Source organism: Oryzias latipes, chromosome 12, assembly GCF_053564925.1.
Source record: "Oryzias latipes strain Hd-rR chromosome 12, Olatipes_Hd-rR_3.1".
In the NCBI taxonomy this organism is placed as follows: domain Eukaryota; kingdom Metazoa; phylum Chordata; class Actinopteri; order Beloniformes; family Adrianichthyidae; genus Oryzias; species Oryzias latipes.
This window is the reverse complement of record NC_136248.1, coordinates 2,811,605-2,830,885: the sequence shown is the minus strand read 5'-3', so window position 1 is coordinate 2,830,885 and position 19,281 is coordinate 2,811,605. Positions and strand designations below refer to the sequence as shown.

Genomic DNA, 19,281 nt, shown 5'->3' with positions numbered 1-19,281 from the left:
CCATAGTGTACATTTAACCATCATGTCTAACACATTGGGTTTGTAAATAATTTGTGAGCCAGGAGACAACGTGATCTGAAAGGCCAAAACTGATGAGCCGTTGTTTTACCACAATGTCCAATACCTTTGAAGGATCAATAAAGAGAGTAGCACAGAACTGCTTTTTGTCAAGAGCAACAGCAATGTCAATTATCACTTTTGTAGCAGCAGTAATGGTACTGTGCTTTTTCCTGAAGCCTGATTGCAATGTTGAGAGAAGCTCATTTGAGTGTAAAAACTCTTTAAGTTGATCGCATACAAAAGATTCAAGAGTTTTTGACAAGACATACAAATTGGAGTTTGGCCTGTAGTTGGTTAAAACTGCTGGATCACCTCCTTTTACGTGAGGAGTAACAAAAGCCGACTTCCAGATGGAAAGAATTTCTAGATGTACAATTGACAGATTAAAAAGTGATGTAAGAGGCTGAGCAATGAAATCAGCAGCTATTTAAAAAAAAAGAAAAAGGCTCCATCAGATCTGGCCCGGAGAGTATGTTATTTTGTCCACATATAAATGTTTGATCACTAATTTACTACACTTTAAATAAAATAATAATATTATTTTTGTGTTAAAATTCTGCTCTTTTCTTTGTTCAAAATGATGCTCGGTTGATGACCCCTTATTTAACTTCTATTGTACTTCTTCAGACTTTTGCTTCTCTATAAAGCTCTCTGATTGCCTCTCTGGATTAAAAAAAACAAAAACAAAAAAAAGGCAAAGCAAAACTTCAAAGTTATACATAAAAACAAGACAAAAAAATTAAAAATTAAAAGGTAAAAAATATTTAAGTTGCTATTGATTTTACAGAAAAGTGTACGTAAACACTATGTTTAAATCACTATTCTTACATTTCAGAAAAAAAAGTTTCTTAAATCAAAATAATGTTCCCCTGTTTTCCTGCTTTCAGCACAAAATATGGATGTTGTTCTGTTTTTCCTTGATGGGAGCATGTCCCCGCCCACAAAGCATCACCTGTTCAATCAAGAATTCAATTACGCCTTTACCTGGGCGGCACGTGACTGACCGCCTGCGCTGACTTCCGCAGGTAAAAAACCTCCCCCACCACGTCCCACAGCAGACGGTTACGCGCAGCCTCCGTGCTCTCGCAGCGGGACCGGTCCGGCAGGTTTCAGCGGTGGAGCTCAGGTGAGGCCACGGGAGAAGGGCGGGGAGCCGTGGCGCGAGAGCGGAGTCGGAGCGAACAGGAAGAAGAGGAGCAAAACATGGTGCGAAGGCACGGCGGCTCCAGGAAGCACTGAGAACACGGAGCGACGTTTCCCACCGACCCGCTGCGGAGACACGGTGAGTCCAGAGATGGAGATTAGGTCTCCAGGTGTTCGTCTACCTGGAGACGCACGTTCAGCTGCTCTATTTATTAGTGTTGTGGAAAACCTGCTGAATGGGAGGACTCAAACTCCCACCCCAGAGTTAATGTCAGACTCAGCTTTCCTCCTTATTTGTCCTTTTTTCCTCCACTTTTTATTGTTTGAAAGAAAACAGTTTGAACTCATTTGTTGGGCTCTTCCAAATATGGTTTTCATCATTATTCATCTAACTTCATATTTGGCTTCTTTCATCAAAACGTGTTTAAAAAAAAAAAAACAAAACTCTTTTTTTTTTTTTTTTGTTCCACTCTGGCCTTTTTCAAGCTAAAATGATTGTCGTTTTTCTTTTCCGTCATATCATCAGAATGAACATGCAGTTCTGCCACTACAGAAACCCCTTAAGGCCCGGCTTCCCTGCGTTAATGGTTGGATTGTTTTATGGCGGCGTTCTCCACAGAGAGTCCCACCACTGAATCTTTAGGGTGCATCCGAATTTTGAAACCAAACTAAGTAACTAACTTTCTCTTAGAGAAAATAAAAATCCGACCCAACAGCTGGAAAGATGTTCTGGCTGAGGAAGACGGCGAAGAGCAACAATGTCCTGCAGATTTGGACTGTGTGTGGAGAAAACCAAAACTCGGACACAAAAACATTTACTTCGAAGAAGGAATGGAACTAGCTGGTAACTGACTTTTGATTGTGGGACTTCCGGCAGATCGTCTGCATTCCTTTGTGTGTTTTTTGACCGTCACTGGAAGCTGCAATCCATATGGGTGTTCGGTTGAAACTGTGGCGGATCTCCCATTGATCGCAGCTTCTCATTGGGTGTTCCAGAGGCCCAGCTTCGCCATGAAAGGCTGATTTTTGCGATCGGCCTAATTGTTGCTGGAGATGATCTGGAGAGCAACGTAGATCCAGACTTTCCGGTCTGAGTGGAATCCTTAGTTTCTGACCTCTTCTGCAGTTGCAGCCATCCTTACAATCATTGTCATTTTCTGGACTCCTGAAACAAAGAAATGAGTTTTTCCAGTAAAATTTCAGAGCAATTCCATCATGAAGTGATGCGTTAAAAAAGAGTTTTTCCTGAAGGTTAGATATTTACTTTTTAAAAGTAAATAAAGTAAAGTAGAAGTAAAAGTAAAGTTGGGAATGTTCTTTTCTTTAGTAAATATTTAACTTATTTTGTCTCAGACTTTGTTTTAATCCAAGTTCTGTGAGGTATTTCTGTATGCTGACTTTCTTGGCTGTCTTCAAACAGTCACTGGGTTTGGGAGCCACATGAGGCATAAGAAGGGGAGTAGAATTTGGGGCACATAAGCTGTTCCACTGTCATTTCTGGAACCTCTGCGTTCATGACGGTTTCGCCAGCAGCAGCTGTTGTAAGTGGACACACTGGTCACTGCAGGGCGTGTGCCTCAAACTGCTGGCAGTGTTTAGCCATAAACCCAAAACAAAGCTCCTTCTCCAAGCCCAAGTCGGTTCAAGGCCCATTTGAATAGGTAAATGACTCCACATGGAAACCTCCACACTTTCAAGACGACACTGTTTGAATTGCGACTTGAAAGGCAAACAGAAGAAAGGGTGAAGTGAGGTGAAGACCTGTGCACGGATCTGTTTTTTTTTCTCCAGTGCTTTTCCATGTGGACCACCATTCACCACATGATCTTGAGGTGTTGGTCAGTGAGTTCACGGCTGCCTGTGCGGCTTCCTGCTGTGGGATGAACTCCAACGTGAGTTGGTTGGGATTTCTCATCCCTCTTTAACCTGAAGGCGTAGAAACAGGGGTCTCTCGCTGCGCACCAGAGGACGGGCTGCGACCAATGTCTCCTTTATCCTTTTTCAAAGTCCCTGAAGGGAGCCATCGTGTAGAAACAGTCTGAATCTTTAAGGCCAGGATTGTCACGATTGTTCACATCACTCCTGCATGTTTGCTCATTTCAAGTCCAAACAAATGTTACGTTCTTAACTTCTTTGATGCCTGAACGTATTTCCAGATATAAAAAACTACTTATGTTTTTGCTGTCAAGCAGAGGCTAAATTGAGGTAATTTTGGAGCCCAAGTGGCTGAATGCATATTTACATCAATATGTGTCAAAGGGTTTAGGAAGTATGTACAAGGATCAAACAAATTCTGTCCCAGTTTCACTCACACTATTGACTTCTGTATTTCTTGTACAAACAAGGGAAAAGTGACGTTATTGGCTCCTAATCCACACCTATTGACTGTATAAGAGAAGTGGCCTGAGCGAGTGACGCCACCCGTAGATAATGCCTTGCTTCCGGTTCCAACGACATAGTCAATTCAGTCGCCAATGTTCCGTGATATGGCCGTTGCCATGTTGGAACCAGACATCCTCAGTAAGTCGTGATGGTCCGAGTTGGCCTGACTCCACATTTCTACAGGGACCAGTCTCCCCAATCAGGAGTGAACATGTTGGAAAGCCACACCCCTTCCACTGGAAGCGGGGTCGGTAGAATCTAACATTCAAGGTGAGGCCACCTAGTACGTTTTTTTTTTTTTTTTTTTTTTTTTTTTTTTTTTTTTTTTTTTTTTTTTTTAAACCCAGTGTTTTTATTGAGTTTTACATTATACAAACACAATTACAGAGTTCTGTTAGTCTGAAAGACAAATTACTACACGAAGTGTTTATAATAAAGCTAAGGAAAGAAAAAGAAACAACAAAAAAAAAACCATACCATTCCCTGTCACTGCCACAGTCAAACCATCACTCCATCACGCATGACCTGTACTATATGCTACCACATGCAGCTAAGCTGCTGTAGGCTTGTATGACTAAAGAGCTGGAAATGTTCTCAAAAAGGGACCCCATAATTCTTCAAACATATCAGGAGACTTTTTGAGTGAACACCTAATTTTCTCCAGTTTTAAACAGGACATGATATCCTGTAGCCACTGTGAATAAGACGGGGGGGGGAGGTATCTTTCCATTTAAGCAGCATAGCACGTCGTGCCAGGAGTGATGCAAAGGCTATACAGTGTTTTTTGGCAGTACCTGAAACAGCTTGGTCCTCCACAACCCCTAAAATTGCTGTTAATGGATTTGGTTTTAAATTTGTGTTAAATACACGAGACATTGTGTCAAAAATTGTCCTCCAATATGCATTCAAATAAGGGCATGAAAAGAACATATGATACAGAGAGGCATCTGTAAGATTACATCTTGTACATAGTGGACTAACTGTGGGGCACATAGAAGCCAGCTTTAACCTGGAAATATGGACCCGATGTACCACCTTGAACTGAATTAGTTGGTGTCGAGCACAAAATGAAGATGAGTTTACCAGTTTAAGAGCAGAAACCCAAGTATCATCTGAGATAGCAAGGCCAATATCTTTTTCCCGAGCCATCTTAAATTTATCCACAGAGGAACATTTAAAGTTCAACATAATGTTATATAGTATAGAATTAAGACCCCTCCTGGATGGATCTAGTGAAAAAATCTTGTCAGTTATTTCTGTTTCTGTGGTAGTTGAGAATTGTGGTAGTTGAGAAACAAAGAAATGACGTACTTGAAGGTAACGAAAAAAATCTGAATTTAAAAGATCAAATTTCTCTTTCAGTTGAGCAAATGAGGAAAAGGTATCCTCTATAAGTAGATCTTTAAAGCGAATGATTGTTTTTGTTTTTTTAGGCATTTATTTGGACAGTTTATAACTTGAAGAACTTTCACTATGCCAAAAACATCACGGGGGAAAAAAGATGATCAAGATGAAGTTAAAAATCACATCCAGAATGGTTCTTCTGATGAACATAACTAAGAGCTGGTTATATCTCTACAGCAGTCTAAGGGATTCTGGTTTCTTCTTCTTCATCCAGTAATTCCTGTTTGGAACGCTGGGGGGAGGGGGCCACTCGTTCCAGTTTTTATATCCAGCCAATGATCCTTCCCCGTTGTCGTTCTCGCTTTTCAACCCCGACTTTCACGCCCTCCCCTTTATGCTCTGAAGGGAGGTTGGGGTAGGGCCAAGGGGGTACTTTGGGAGCAGCCAACAGTTTCTGGGTTCAATTTCTTTTTATGCATGAACCCCCCCCCCCCCCCCAACCCTACCCCACCCCTGCTGTTTTTCATGCAGGTTTTCTGTCTGATATAATTGTAAAACTAGAAGGAGCTGCTTTTCTAGAAAAACATGCAAGTTGAGAAGGCTGTATTGCTGAATGAAAATAAAATTTGAAGGGTAATAATTGGCTAAATAAATGAAAAAATGATGAAAGTTGATCATAAATAAAGTGAAAACAGCACAATGACAAACAAGAGATTTTTAATTAAAAAATGCCAGAGCCAGGTATCGAACCAGCGAGCTTCTGCTCAAAGGATTCCCCATTTATTTCAATGGAGGCAGAAATCCTGGAATATCTGGAAAAGTTCAAGGATTTGAAGGACCAAAAGTCACAGCTGGAAAAGGCAGAAAGAGCTGAACATTTGAATAGTTGAATGGTTGAAATAGATGAAAAACTGTAGGAGTCAAGCGCCAAAAAATGGTGGAAGATACTAGAACAGGGCTCAGCAACCTGAACGTCTCAAAGAGCCATTTGGATCAGTTTCCCACAGAAATGAAAGCACAGGGAGCCGCAACACTAGGGGTGTTAGAAAAAATATTGTTTCGCCTAAATATCGCGATAGTTCATTTGGCAATACTTGTATTGATTCCAAATGCTGTCAGGATATTTATTTATTTATCAGCGTGGTGTTTCCTTTGAGCTTTTGTCCATTTTCCACAAACTTGAATAGACTTTTCTGTCTGTCAAACACCCAGAGTTAAGATGAGATGATGGAAACAAACTCACTTTGATCCAGACTCCTTTCTATTTTTTTCTTTTAAATCCATTAAACCCAATAAAGTATATTAATTTTACGGGTGACAACTATTTTTTTATTAGAAAGCAGCTGAATCATAAGATGAGTGTAAGCCCCGCCCCCGCCTCTCTACCTGGCCACACCTCTGCTGCTCCACCGACTGTCCTTTTTGAAGAACTTTCCATCCATCCCATAACAGACCCTGGTCAACGTTCACAGCTGCAGACGCGCTCCCGCCGCACGTTTACGCTGCTCTTTTCCTCCTGTCCGCTCGCCCTACCTGATGGTGTTAAAGGCACCCCGACAATCTTAGAACATGATGGTTATTTCACAAAAACACAGAGACCTGCAGCTCAGGGAGGAAAGAGCCGCATGCGGCTCCGGAGCCGCCGGTTGCCGACCCCTGTACTAGAATAAAGAAAGAGAAACAAAAAAAAAAATGGGTTGAAGGATTTATAGCATTAAACCAATTACTAGTCATTGATTACTTGCTGATATCTAGAGAGCTTTCAACTGAACGGCTGTCCTTTGCCAAGATGTGAAGTCATGGCTCACATGTACTTGGAGAACAACTCATGCAAATCTGTAGTCAAATGGTTTCTATGTGGAGCCTGAAGTTGGTGTGTGTGTGTGTGTTAAGTGTGTTGCTTGTAAATAGAACCCGAATAGTTCACTGTTTTGTGGATTTGCTCAGTCAGTGTGGGACCTCACAGCCGCTGTGTCTCTGTGGACGGACCGCCGCTGTGTTGATGGATTCATTGTCTGGACTCCTGCTGTGAGTCGAAACCCACAGAAGACCTAAATCCTCATTAAGCTGAGTCACAGAGCAAAGGCATTTAACAGACATCCATTCACTCTGTTCTTGACTCCGTCTGCTTTAAAGCAAAAACATTTTCCTTTAAACTCCTTGAAAAACAAATGCATGGAGAGAAGAAGAGCAGGTGCAGCAAATGGCATATTATTCTGGGCCTGATTGATATTCTGGTTAAATTTGACGTAAACTGAGTTTTATTTGTTTTGTTTAAAGTCTGTTTTAGCGTGACACAGGCGCTGGGAACGGAGCAGCTTGTACTTTTCCAGGATATCTTGTAGTTTTCCGAGGATTGACTGGATCTGGCCGTTTCTGTCTTTCTCCTCCACTTGTGCTGCAGAGACGCTAGGAGGGATGAAATGGACTTGGAGCAGCGGTTTTGTTCCTTCAAATATAAATAACCACGATTTCAATTCTTTTAAAACAGAAAATGGAACGTGTATTTTTTTTATGAATACAGCTTTTGTCGTGCAAATCCAGAGTCTAATACTCACGATTCCACTCGTTTGCTTTAACATCATTCAGGGACTTGAGTGGTTTACGTTCTCTAGTCGCTGAAGAGCATCGAAGCTGCAGGAGTAACCAAAAACTCATCGCAAGATTATCATTTAAAGACAAATTTTTGATCTGAAACCTTTCAGATTGCCTCAATTGCAGCAGTCCACCCCAAAAACACACCAGAACAGCAGCTGTGCTTGTGTTTCAAAGACTACGGTGCACATAAATATGTGGAAAAGATCTGGTGCAGAAGAGACGTCCATATTTATGTTGGCTGGACTGAGTCTGCGGTTCCACAGCGCTTTTTCTGCACCCTTCTATCTCACCTGTGAGGGCAAGTGCTGCACCCCCACCCTCGGCTCGGGTTTCGCTTTCGTCACATCTCTTCGGCTCTGTTAACCCCGCCTCCTACTTCTTCTTTCCTGTTGCCATGGAGATGCTCCAAGCCAGTCACCAGAACTTGTTTGCTGCTGCTGCTGCTTCACAGCCTCCTGATGGTTTGTTGCTCAGATGTTGGCAAAGACGTTTTCTGCAGCGACTAACATTTCTCCTCTTTGTTAAATCCTGAAGCTGGCTAAGAAAAAGACGAGTATGAGTGTTTTCTGTGTCCTTGGGGGGCATTGTTTAGTCTGGCCGCCCCATCAGCTTCTGCGTGGGGTCCTTTGAGGTGGGGTTCTGTGGAGGTGGGGTCCTGTAGTTCCGCTCTGTTTCTAAAAGGCCACGTTTTAATGTAACGAGTTATTTTTGTTGAAGCAGATGAGTTCAGGTCTCAGGTTTCACACCAGCCTCATTCAGATGCCTGCATTGTCGGCCGACTTTAGTTACCCATTTGAGTTTTTGTTTATTTACCGGTGTTTGAATTAGGACGGTGCATATTAACGCTTCAGCAGCTGCTTCAACATAAATATGCCAAAGGAGCTAAATTCCATGACAATAGCACAATATTAGTGATAAAGATATTTACAAAGGCTATTTACAATAAAAACGAGTCTAAAGAACCCAAGAAAAAACATCAATTATTGTATTAAAAAAAATGAGTTTTTTTTTTTGTTCTTTGTAATTTTAATAAAAACAACCTGTACTTTTTTTTTTTTTTAATACTAACAAGGTGTTAAACAAGTTTTTCTCCAGAATAGTCTTGTTAAATTAAGGCTTGCATGCCTTCAGTAATGACAGGTTTGTAGGTTTGACGGAGGCTTTATGTGATTTATTCCAGAACATGTTTTCCTTTGGTGTGGTGATGTTTGAAATCATCTTGACTAGGGCTGCACGATATGAAGAAAACTCGCGATATGCGATATCAGTGATTAATATTGCGATGACAATATAATTTGCGGTTAATAAACAATTAGCAAAACAACCAAAAATATTATTCCCATTCCATCACAACAGCTTAAAAATTATACTACAAATGACCCTTGTTGACGTAGGAGGCGAACATACAACATAATAGGGCGCCATCCGATTATTTAACGTGAAGGGGTCCATCTGATTGGTCAAATGCAGAAAGGGATTCTTTCAATCCATTAAACACTTCAAGCTGCTATAAGATTGTTTGGCCACATCTAAGGTAACCATTTATTGCAAATTTGCTGTCTTTTGCGATATGCATATTGCACAGCTTGATATTGCGATAACGATAAATTTGCGGTATATTGTGCAGGCCTAATCTTGACAGTGGTTTGTTATTTTAAAACGCTCTTGTTTTAGTGGTCCTCCAGCCTGTCTTTGCTGAAGTTTCTCTCAGTAAATGTTGCATGGAGAAATCTGCAAAACAAACTCATTTGTCTGCGGATCATCGGGACACATGCAGGAGTGCAAAGCAGTTTAAAGGAGCCGGTTCTTTTTTTTTTTAAAAATCTCTTAAGTGGTCTAACGCAGCTAAATGTGCACTCAGAACCAGAAAAAAATACTTTTAATGAGTACATTTTCCTTTGACTCTTTCCTACTGATTTGAGAATATGGAAACTGAAGGAAAATGTGTTTAAACACAAAACGGATCACTTTACTGGACTCTGAATCAAGCTAAACTCTTACAATTGAGAACAGTCACTTAAACAACAATTCTACCTTCATTAAAGTAATTATTTTTGTCATTAAGAACCTGTTGATTCTTCCGATTTCTGGACTGTGATGAAACCAGACACTTTTTCAATAATCATTCCCTTCATCAGAGTTTCCACCATCTGAACACAGACATGGAAGATTCTCCCAAAGGTTCTCTCCACGTCTACTGCTGAAGTTCTCATTGGCGTTTGGTTCTTTCCAGGACCAACAAGGTTCAAGTCTGGAAGGTTCCCATCTTGTTCTTTGTCCTGAGTTCTGGCAGAACCTGGAATATGTTCTGGATCCTGTTCTTGTTGGAGGATGGACCTCTAAATAACTGGACTCAAACACCACGATGCTGCAGAATGCCGTGGTAGATGTTTGTTCAGGGAGACTTTCAGTCTGCTCAATAGCCTGGAGCCAGAAAAATGGCCCCATACCATCACACTTCCTCCTCTGTTTGTCACCACCTTTCACCTGGTTCATTTGTGCCTTAAGTCCTCCTTCCAGTCTTCAGTAGTCTCAAGTATTTCCTGGTCCAGAGGAATCTCTTGAATTTTATTTTTATTCTGATGTCTTTTTAGTGAGTCTTGTTGCAACTTGTCCCGTTAGCCTGCAGACGTTTTCTCTTGAAATTGAAACTCACATCTAGTTTCCAAACATTTGTAATGCTAAAATAATCTATTCTTTTTGCCATCAGTATTTTTCCAGTGGTCTAAACCCCCTTATAGTACATAAAGCAGACACTGTTTGTTCTGCCTCTAGTTGTTTTAGAAACGGTTCCTTTTTTTCCAAATCATCTTTAACTTCATTTGTTTTTATTCTATTTCTTCTTAATGAGATTTCTTGCCACGAAATTCATTTTTTTAAATTACTCTGCAGACAGAAATAGCTTTGAAATGGACTTGACTTGTGTCAATCACAAAAGTGAGGGTAAAATAGAGATGAGCTTGACTGTTTAAATTTCCCATCCAGCACTTTGTGCTCTCGATCATGTGACGGCTGGCCTGCCAATCAGGCCGCTGAGTTGAGTTTTGATGCTTAAGCCGCTTCACTTAGTTTTAATGGACTCACTGCTGCACCTCAGTCATGGCTGCTACGATGGTTTTCTCTGTTGTTACTGAATCGGCATCATCCAGCCACGCCCTCTGGCTGCAACGTCATCGGACTTGTTTGTGCATTCTTGATAGCAGAGATGAATCGTTGCTATTGTCACGGCGCACCAGCACAGATCTGTGTGGGGCTCTAACTTGATCGCAGGATTTGTTTTCCTCTTTTAATTGTTTAACTTATGGGGCAGTTTCTTGAATTGGACTCCTCGTTTTCAGTGTTAAACATGCATTTCTGTGTATCTGTGGACTTGAACATGCATGCATGTCTGGACAGGCTCAGGTGTGGGGCCTTTGTGTGGCTGTTGTACTAAGTTACAAAATGGTGTGTGTGTGTGTGTGTGTGTGTGTGTGTGTGTGGCAAAAGCATGAAAACGCACCACATTCTGTGTGAGGAAAACATGGGTGTGTCTTGTTTTTCCAGAAGCACGCCCAGACTGAGATGTAGGGTTTGACGGGGCTCAAAATTCAAATTAAAAAATCAATTCAAACCCCTTTATTTAGCTTTTTTCTGCTGATAACCACATAAACATAGCTCACACTTTTTATTTATTTATTTTTTTACAAATAATTTGAATAATAAATCTTTATGTAGGTATAAATGAAAACATAAGTTTAAATTCTGAAACGCTTTGATATGCCAGATTAATACTTAAGCTTCACAAATGGCAGCACAAGTTTAGAAAAACCACAATATTGGCTGTGATTTGGTAATATCTTAACATAACACCTGCATGATTGTACATGCAAACTTGTAGTTTTTTGAACAGAAGTCATAAACAAAAGGATTCCTGATGTCACCCATGAAAGTAAAGCCTCAAGTGGGACGGATGAGCGTGACTCCGCCCACCTCAACAAAGTTTCGGCAATTCTTGAGTGGGACAAAGTAACGGTTTTAAATCCAACAATGGTTCCCCTTTCTTTAACCATGAAACCCCCCTTGTCTAGATGTTTACTAGGCTACTACGCGGGGATTGTTCCATGAAAAAACCCGTGATAGGAGAAATACCCAGAGTAGGATTAGATTTTTAAATTCAAGGCTGTGAAACTTCTCACTACACACTTGATCTGCTTTTCTCAGACAGACATGAACATTTTCACACTTTTCACTTTTGTTTTAAACTGTCAAAGTTCAAAACTCATTGGAAAACTGAATGAAAACATAGATCTGAGCACGAGGAGTTATTACACGTGCAGTGACACGTACAGTAGACGTGGCACAAAAGAGATGGGCGGGATCCTCAGCCAATCGGGACACAGAGCACAGTGCACCTAAAAAAAGTTGTGCTAAAAATAAATCTGCGAGACCGCGAAATGGTGAACAGCCATTAACGAGGTGATTCCTGCCATTGAGGTGGAAAACTGGACCTTTAAACATGGACTCTAGTGGTCATTTGTGGTAGTGCAACAATAAGGTTGGTACCTGTTCAGTCAGAGAAAAGATCTCCAGTTTTTCAACAATAGTTATTGTCTCTTAACACCTGGTTCTTAAAGCCTTTACGGTTTCTATGAATAGATTTCTACATTTTTTTTGTTTTAAATCAAATGAGGCTGAAACGTGATTGACGTGTCGAATCCAAGCTCTACAATGGCTTCATGGGTGTGTTTTAGACGCCATAGACTGGTCTGGCTTCAGTGGTTCAGTGCTTGATGGAGACAAAAGCACAGCTTTTAACAATTGGTTAAAAATATTTGTTCTGTGACGTAGAGCGGGCCTTTTACCGCCCACTCAATAGCAGAGTAATTACAAGTTTGACTGGTTGTTCAGACACTCTGTCTTAGAAATCAAATACCAGCTCATTATTTTACTTCTAGTACTTTTTATTTAGTTTTATCCGTATTTTGTTGCTATAATAGACTTAAAAAACACAGGGGTTTGTATAAATGTGGTTAAATATTCTTCTGTTTAGTGGATTGTGCTGGTTGACACGGTTTAAAATATAGTTAAAAAATGTAATATTTAAAATGGTCTCAGAAAAAACATCATTATTGTTGGATAAATTAGAGTTTTCTTGATAAATTGCCACAATCTTTTCTGTATTTATGAAAAAGACTTTGGATTTATGCATAATAAAATCTGCTGTTAAAATCATGTGTTCGGTATGTTTTTGTCACTCAATCAACCCCACAATAAAGGGTGGGGGGGCAAATTTATTATTGTGTACAATATTAGGTTTATTTGAAATTGGTTTATTTACAGAGCTTTAGGCTCTGGCTCAAACTTGGTTCGCTGATTCCTAATCACAAATCTTTTGGCCGAACCCTTTGAAGTCTGTTCAGGGCTCCAGACTGCGAGCAATTGGTCGCATTTTGCGACCAAAATTTGAGAGTGTGCGACTGAATTTTACATCCAGTCGCACATGCGCGACCAGTAAATTTGCCTCCCCCACCCTTCGTATTTTTTATACACCAAACGTGGAAGGGGCACGTCAATGATCAATGAAATAATCAATGAGACTCAAGTCCACACGGACGCAGGCAGGCACACACACTCGCGCACATACTCATGAAACGCGAGCACGTACACTCTCGCGTGATACCTGTCTGTGAGGCGGCCACTGCGTGTGAGAAGAATAGGGAAAGCCACTGTGAGTGGCTAAAATGCGTGGAGGGGGCGGGGCCTAGAGATAATCGAGCGCGCGTAAACATCTGTGGGAAGGAAACTGAGACAAATATCACAACCTGATATGTGCGTCTGAACTATGGGTAAGCGAACTATTGATTCGTTCTTCCGACCTGCGGCTAGTGTACCAGTGCCAGAGTGTACAGCAGGGGTCTCAAACTCGCGGCCGCAGGCTATTTGCGGCCCCCAAGATGATATTTTGCGGTCCCCGCCTTAATATGAAGGTTTAATGTTACTGCAGCCCGGCAGTTTGTATGAATGACACTTTTTCATTGTCGTGCACGGAGATGACAACCAATCACAGTGGGGTATATGACTCTTGGGGGCGTGACAATGACGGGGTTTGAAAGCAGGAAACCTGACAGCCCCCTCCCTCCCCGGACCACATGAAGGAGTTCCTTACTTTCCTTTTGAACGTATCTTTTCGCTCGTAATTTTTTACATACATGCAGTCCGTGCTGAACTTTTCTCTGGGCCGCACAGACCCGGAGGAAGGTTTGGGTTTTGGTTACGGTTACGGCGGCGCATCAAAGGGTTATGCACGGCCGTTACGGCAGCACACCGCTCCCGTCCCGCGGGAGTCGGGTCAGCTGAGGAGAATAAATGTCCCACACCTACATGCGTGACAGCTAACGGGGCTTGAACTTTAAACACGTGCGGGCAAAAACAACATTAGTTTTAGACACACTGAAAATACGTGGGGAAAATGCAACGATAGACGTGTTTGAGATGAACCGGCACCTCGCCTGGATCGTTGGGGACACCAGGCGGGGGGGCTGAGAGATGAAGGCGAATCTGCAGCAAGACTGAAGGACAACAGTTGGAGTTGTCCTTAATATTCAATTTAGTTTTAATATTCTTCTCCCCCTTAGTATGATCTGTGTTATTATATATTTTATGATTATTTTAATGTTTTGTGATGTATGTAGCCTTTTTTAATGAATTGGTATTTTAAATTATTTTAATTAATCACTCCACTACAAAAACCATCAGGACACATGTCCCATAATGCATTGTTTTTTAGTCTCTAGTTTCCAGCTGTGTCCGGGTAGGTTTGCCCCTTGCTCCCACCCCTTTCTCGCGATATTTTTGTGATGATTGACAGTTGATGTTGGAGCAAAAACAAAAATATGTCTCACACCAGGTGATCTGCGCAGCGTTGAGTCCACCTGGGTGATCTCAAACACGCTTGTTGTGCATCTTGGCTGCACCTATTTGGTGTCACAAAGATAAATTTCCATCAGTTTTCTTTACTTATTTGTACTGTCATGACAGCGATGCTGCTGTCAGTTTACCTTCTTGTTGCATCTTCAAAAGTGCAGAATAAAATGTGACACTGCATTTGAAACAGCACATTGTAATTTCTGCATCTATTAATTCAATTCAATTCAATTCAATTTTATTTGTATAGCCCAAAATCACTACAACAGTCGTCTCGATGGGCTTCGAAGTAAAACATGAAATCAAAAGGATCACGAATACAAAGAGTTCAATAGAAAAATACTAAAATGAACTAACAAACTGACTAAGCTATACTGGCATCCCTGCCCTTAGACCCCCCTTCGCGGTAAGGAAAAACTCCCAAAAAAACCGGATTCCGGAAAAAACGAAGAAACCTCAGGGGTGCCCACATGAAGGAGGGATCCTCCCCCAGGACGGACAGGCGATTTACCAGAAATCTTAGAGAAGAATTAACTTATCTAAATCTACAACTACATATATAAAAGTCCAGCAGACGAGCTTCATCCAGCCGTGGTTGTGGGGACAGTCAAAGGCGCGAGTCGAACCGGAGACAGGAACCACAGCCAGGTGTAGGAGCAGGAGCAGAGACGAGGTACTCGGTCAGGTACAGAGCAGAGACGAGCCAGAGATGAGCCAGAGACAGGAACCACAGCCAGGTGTAGGAGTGGAGCAAAGGCGAGGTAAACGGTCAGGAACTGGAGCACGGATGAGCCAACTGGAGTCTGGAAGCACTCCCACTCCCCAGGAGGGGAGAGGAAAAGAGGGACAATACATGAATCGCACTGCACCAAACAGAGGCATGGAGAACTAAATGATAAATTATGATCAAGAATAGAGGAGAGGAAGGGTAGAAGTAAAAAAGGAAAGAGGACAGAACCCCAGTGTACCATAGTTACCCCAGCTTCAACTTCTAGCAGCCTTTTAAAAGAAATAGTTATTATTAAGTTTAATTTAAACAAACTAACATTAAGTTAAATAATCTCTGAATACTAACTAGTCTGACAATAAGCCTGTCCAAAGAGGAATGTTTTCAGTCTAGCTTTGAATGTAGAAACTGAGTCGGCCTCTCTTATATGAGCTGGGAGTTTATTCCATAAGACAGGGGCTTGGTGGCTAAACGCTCTACCTCTAACCGTACTTTTACCAATTCTAGGAACCACAAGCAGTCCTGCATTTTGCGAGCGAAGTGTTCTGATTGGTTGGTAAGGGACTATGAGGTCCTTAATATAGGACGGGGCCATTCCATGTAAGGCCTTATAGGTTAACAGGAGGATCTTGAACTTAATTCTAGAATCAGCTGGGAGCCAATGGAGCGAAACTAACACAGGAGTGATGTGATCTCTTCTGCTGGTTCCAGCTAACAATCTAGCAGCTGCGTTCTGAACAAGCTGGAGACTTCTTAAGGAACTCTTAGGACACGCTGCTAACGAGGAGTTACAGTAATCCAGTCTAGACGTAACAAATGCATGGATGAGTTTTTCAGCATCACTCTTAGAAAGTATATTTCTGATCTTAGCAATATTCCGCAGGTGAAAAAAGGCAGTTCTACACGCCTGAGATATATGAGCCTTAAATGATAAATCCTGGTCAAGTAAAACCCCAAGGTTTCTAACTGTGGAATTGGGGGCTATACTTATACCATCCAGGGAGACTATCTGAGCAGACAGAGTATCTCTGAGGTTTTTAGGACCAAGTATAATGACCTCAGTTTTTTCTGGGTTCAAGAGGAGGTAATTAATTGTCATCCAGGTCTTGATGTCTCTGATGCAGGCGTTCAGTTTCTCTATCTGGTCATTCCGGTCAGGCTTCATGGATAAATACAACTGCGTATCGTCGGCATAACAATGAAAATTAATGCTGTGTTTCCTGATTATGTTTCCTAGGGGTAACATATAAAGCGTAAACAGGATCGGTCCCAAGACTGAGCCCTGTGGGACTCCATAGTTGACTCGAGTGCACTGAGAGGAATGGCCATTTACATTAACGAACTGATACCTATCAGACAGATAGGATTTAAACCACTGGAGAGCAGATCCTCTGATCCCTATGTCCTGCTCTAATCTATGGAGTAAAATACCGTGGTCGATAGTGTCAAAGGCAGCACTGAGGTCCAACAGGACCAGAATAGAAAGTAGTCCCTTTTCTGAGGCCAATAACAAGTCATTAGAGACTCTAACTAGAGCAGTTTCCGTACTGTGGTGGGGTCTAAACCCCGACTGAAAGTCTTCAAAGTGGCTGTTGTCCTGTAGGTGGCAGTAAAGCTGCTTAACTACAACTCTTTCTAGGATTTTAGAAATAAAGGGCAGGTTTGATATCGGTCTATAGTTGGCCAAGATGCTAGGATCCAAACTGGGCTTTTTCAGAAGAGGTTTAACAACTGCATATTTAAAAGACTGTGGCACGTAACCCGTTTCCAGAGAGGTATTTATCATTGTTAATGTGGGATCATTAATTAGGGGAAAAGTTTCTTTAAAAAGTCTAGTGGGAATTGGGTCTAACAGACACGTTGAGGATTTGGAGGACGTAATAATTGATGTTATTTCCGCTTGATCCACAGCAGTGAAGCAGTCTAATGTTACAGAGGTTTCTATGGATGCCTCCATTTCTACCGCTTCAGCCTGTTCTGGGCTGATAGTAGGAATAACTTGATTTAACTTATGTCTAATATTTGAGATTTTACTATCGAAAAATGTAAGAAAATCATCAGAGCTGAGAGAAACAGGAACATGTGGTTCTACTGAGCTCTGACTGTGAGTTAATTTAGCAATAGTGCTAAAAAGAAATCTTGGATTGTTTCCATTCTCTGATATTAAGGTTGAATAGTACTGGCTTCTAGCTCTACGCAGAGCTTTTTTATAATTTAATAGGCTATGTTTCCAGATATCCAGAGACTGCTCTGAACCGGAGCGGCGCCATTCTCTTTCCAACTTACGGGTTTCTTGTTTAAGAGAACGAGTTTCAGCGTTAAACCACGGTGCTACTCGGTTTTGTCTGACGAACTTAGGTTTCAAGGGGGCAACAACATCGAGTGTACTCCTGAGGGCTTGTAAGGCATCATTAACAAAGTGGTCATTTATATTAGGACTGATAATATGGGAGCTGGTCTCAGAGTATTTTCTCAGAATATCACTAAGTACTGGCTGAACTGTGTGTTTAAACTCAGACACAGAACGGTCAGTTAAGATTCTTCTAAGCTGTTTCTTATTCACTGGGGCAGAAGGATGTTCCAGTGTAAACTGGAAGGTAATCAGAAAGTGATCAGAAATGATGGGGTTAAAAGGAAGGACACTCAGCTGGCTGATCTCTATCCCATGGGTTAGAACAAGGTCCAGGGTGTGCTTATGACAGTGAGTGGGTTCATTCACACTTTGGGTGAAACCAACATCATCTAATAAAGCTGCAAAAGCCTTTCCTAGGCAGTCACTGGGGTCATCAACATGAATATTAAAATCCCCTAATATTATAATTTGATCAGAATCTAAGACAATAGTCGATAGGAAGTCGGAAAACTCAGTTAAAAATTCTGAATATGGGCCGGGGGGGCGATAAATAATTATGAGTAAAACAGGTTTTCGAGTTTTCCTGTTTGGGTGACTTAAAGACAATATGATGCTTTCAAATGAATCATAAGCATTTTTAACTTTAGGGCTGAGAAGTAAGCTAGACTGTGATATTACTGCCAAACCACCTCCTTTCCCTGAAATCCTGGATTTCTGATAGTTAGCATAAGTGTGTGTGGGGGGGGGGGGTTGCTTCATTCAATCTAACATAGTCATCCTGATGGAGCCAAGTTTCTGTTAAGGCTAAAAGACTAAGATTGTTATCAGTAATTAACTCGTTGACTAAGAGGGACTTGGAGGAAATGGATCGAATGTTTAATAAACCGCATTTAATGACATCATAATTCTGCTTGTGAGAACTGCTGTCTGTCACTGTAAGGTTTCTATGACGCGCTCCTTTCATTTGTCTTTGAGCACATAAGCTAAAGCTAGGACCTGCTTGACTTTCCCTGCATGGGTTTTGCACCGGCACTAACCCTAAGGGAGGCTCAGAGGAGCGTTTTACACTGCTGCTCTGCGCCCGGGTCTCGTCTCTGGATTGTCAGGTTAACAGACTAAGGCTAGCAGAAATGTTTCTAGAAAGAAGAGCGGCACCGTCCCGGGTGGGATGGACGCCGTCTCTCCGCATGAGACCGGGCTTCCCCCAAAACGCGCTCCAGTTATCCACAAAACCAACGCCGTTTTCTGGGCACCATCTAGAAAGCCAGCGGTTAAATGATGAAAAGCGGCTGTACATTTCATCATTGACTATTATTAAAGTATTTATTAGTAATACAGTGGAAATTAGTAGATTTGGTTAGAATGTTGATTTACGGTATGCGCCCCTAAATTTTCTGGTTGCGCCCCTAAATTTTTCAGTTAGGGGCCACTGTGCTCCTAGTGAAAAAAGTTAGTCTGGAGCCCTGTCTGTTTCTGCTCTGCCTGTCGAGTTTTGTCTTTTCATTTTTTGTGTTTTTTTTTTTTTTTTTTTTTTTAAAAGAAACCCCAGTGAGACGTCATGCCTCCTTTTCTCAGCATGTCTGTTGTTTCTCTTCACTTTAACTTCTGAAGTGATGAGTCACAGTTGAGTTCATGCAAACTCGCACAGAAGGTGCTGTTCATCAGGAAGGTGTGGTCCTGTTCCTCAGACTCATGAAAAGGCCTTTATGGGTTCTTGCGTGGCGCTTGAACCAGCAGCTTTTACAGCCTCCCGCCTCAAGGCAGGAGCTTT

The 19,281-nt window shown here is 41.6% G+C and overlaps 1 protein-coding gene across 1 annotated transcript in view; it reads left to right on the top strand.

Moving 5' to 3' along the window:
* Nucleotides 1–1,002: 1,002 nt before the first annotated feature.
* The window catches only part of atp8b1 (ATPase phospholipid transporting 8B1), a 39,183-nt gene continuing 20,904 nt past the window's right edge, over nucleotides 1,003–19,281 (top strand). The window contains exon 1 of the mRNA XM_011482116.4: nucleotides 1,003–1,342. The gene's annotated coding sequence lies outside the window, so the exon portion shown is untranslated. The remainder of the gene's footprint in view (nucleotides 1,343–19,281) is intronic.